Here is a 2,981-nt window from a genome sequence, read left to right as displayed (position 1 = left end):
GCCACCTTTCCCTGGTCCGGGAGGCCGAGCAACCGCTGTGCAAACTTCTCCCTGGTCCACTCCCGAAGTGCAGAACACACGTCTTTAGAGCTGCACTCTCGGGAATGGCCCAGGGTCACAACGGGCACCCCTGAGAGGGCACGACGGACAGTCACATTCAACCGCCGTGTCGCGGACCTCACCCGAGACCAGAGCGTGGAAATTTGGCCGCTGTACCCGGAGTTCGCCAATGGCCCTTCCATCGAGCCAGACAGGAACTTATCCACGTCCGACTCAACGGGAACACAGCGGATCGTCCGGTGGACGACCGACAAGAGCTGCTGCGTGGCAATGCCGCGTAAGGAAAGGTCACTGGAGGACAGCATCCACACCGTCTGAACGACAGTTTGGATGTCTGCCTCCGACCCCGGGTGTTGAAGCCCTAATCCGCCAACATCCCGGCCCGCGAAAATATAATTATTAGAAGCGCGGACCGGAAGCTGGCAGATCTCCTTCGCCGCACTGACCACCGCACTGACCACAACAGATACTACACTTGATCTTAGCCATCAGGCCGAGAAGCGATGTGTATATATATATATATATATATATATATATATATATATACATATATATATATATATATATACATATATATATATATATATATATATATATATATATATATATATATATATATATATATATACATATATATATATATATATACATATATATATATATACATATATATATATATATATATATATATATATATATATATATATATATATATATATATACATATATATATATATATATATATATATATATATATATATATATATATATATATATATATATATATATATATATATATATATATACATCCTCAGCCACCCGGGTTTAATTGATTAGGTGAGAGCAAATTGGTTATTCCCTCCATTCACAGGTTTGAGAATGATGAGGCTCGTATCAGAGGTAACATACAGAACAAATAACAAAGGGAGCAGGAGACAAGAGGGTTGGGAGAGGGAAGCACAAAGCAGTGGGGAACAGAGACATTTTGAGATCTGTGGAAGGGAGAGGGATGGGGCGGGGTACACGGGGTATCCAAGACGGACACGACAGGGACTTTCAGGTCCTTACACTAAAGGGACTTTCAGGAAGGAAAGCAGGGAATTTGAAGGAGATGGGTTTGAAGCGGGTTAAAAAGGGTAGAAAAGATAATGGTTTTGGATGGAGGAAGATGAGAAATGATGGGGAAGAGCTGTTTTGAAGACCTAGAGGGAAGAGTGGGATTGAAGAGAGTGTGGAAGTCTGGTCCAAACGTGAGGGAAAAAGAGGAACGAAAGAGTGAAGCAGAGCAATGATTCAGAAGGGGGTTGCTGGCACACTTTGAACACCCTGTGAAAATATGGGGGGGGGGACAGCTCACAGACAGAGCGGTGGGGGGGGCAAGGCTGGAAAGGAGACGGTAGAAGACAGAAAGACCACTGACCTGCCTGCTGTGAGAGAGTGAGAGACCCAAAGACACAGCCTCACCGCAGGAGATACCAATGATCCTAAATGCCTTGGATTCGACAGCGTGAAGCTGAGAAAGGTGAGAGGCAGGAGCACTAGCCCAGAGGGGAGAGCAGTACTCCATCAGGCTGCAGATAAAAGCTTTATACATGGTAGGAGCTCAGGTGTGCCAAGGATGGACTTTGCACGACAGAGGATGCACAGTCAGTGACTGGCTTTGTCGGTCAGCTTGGAAATGTGGCTTTCCCAGTAAAGATAATGTTATATGTCGAGGCCCAAAAGCTTGAATAAAAGGACTTCTTCAAGAGGTTTTGTGAGAAAGTAGATAGTAGATGGGGGGGGGGGGGGTTCCAGGTGGTCCTTTCGGAGAGACAGTGAGAGATTTGTCAGGATTGCAAGACATGTTCCAAGTGTTGGACCAGCTTGTGATTTTATCTAGATCTGCAGAGCGAAGAGACTGCTGCTTGCTAATCTGAGGGAAGACAGATTTTATGGCAGAGGGTGAAGTCATCAGAAAAAGAGATAAAGAGGATTTTTCGGAGAGTCAGAGAGATCATTGAAGAAAACAAGAAAAAGCACAGGGCCCAGAACATTGCTTTGAGGAACTCCATCCTGGACAGGAAGAGGAGATGAGGGAATTCCATGAAGGGCCACATGTTGACTGTGACAGGAAAGCAAATCTGTGAGCCATGAGTGGAGACTGCCTTAGATACCAAAGGAAGATAGTTTGGTGAGCAGGGCGGGTGCCAGACCATTTCAAAAACACGTGATATATCTCTGGAGATGGCTTTTATCTCATGTCTGGTATTGAGGCCCTCCATCTCTTCTTGGGAAAGCAGTAGTAGTAAGTTCAGGGTAGAGTGACCTGGTCTGAATCCAAATTGAAGTTCGGAAATCAAGCCATGGATTCCATAACCTTGCTGATGTTTGGGAGAAGGTTGATTGGTCTGCAGTTGCAGGGATCTGTGTTTGCACATTTTTTATGCAGAGCAGTAATGTTTGCCGATTTCCAAGCAGCGGGCAGATGACCTTGAGCAAATGACAGTGTGTCAACAGAGAGAGGGTGAGCAAGAGCAGCAGAGCAGGTTTTTAGGACACGTGGGCTGATGCCGTCTGGACCGGTTGCAGAATCAGAATCGAGGTTTGACAGCAAAATCTCCACCTTGTCGGGAGAAATGGAGACAGAGTGCAGGAACAGCTGGGTTTGACTGGGTAAGGTGAGCACAGAAAGCGATGGGTTTGGGACACAAGATTTAGAGCAAACATGGAGCTTAGGCATTCAGCATTTTCACATACAGTGTCAGCTGTGCGGCTACTCGAGGTGAGGGAGAAAATGGAGGGGGATCACACACCAAAACATAATTGATGAGATCCTCCCAGAAATTGGAGGAGGGAGACAGGTTTGAGAGTTCAGACTTGAGATGAGAAAGATGTTGTGTCCTGGCTCTCCTGAGGGTAGACACGCACTTGTTCCGAAC

At 45.8% G+C, this 2,981-nt stretch overlaps 1 pseudogene; it reads right to left on the bottom strand.

Annotated features, from left to right (window-relative positions):
- Positions 1 to 342: 342 nt before the first annotated feature.
- On the bottom strand, positions 343 to 565 carry LOC147021828 (U2 spliceosomal RNA; annotated as a pseudogene).
- Positions 566 to 2,981: the final 2,416 nt, after the last annotated feature.

This window comes from Eptatretus burgeri, chromosome 8 (genome assembly GCF_056783735.1).
Source record: "Eptatretus burgeri isolate ZD-2024b chromosome 8, Ebu_testis_v1, whole genome shotgun sequence".
NCBI lineage: Eukaryota > Metazoa > Chordata > Myxini > Myxiniformes > Myxinidae > Eptatretus > Eptatretus burgeri.
The sequence above is the reverse complement of the archived record's forward strand: the minus strand, read 5'-3'. Positions and strand labels throughout refer to the sequence as shown.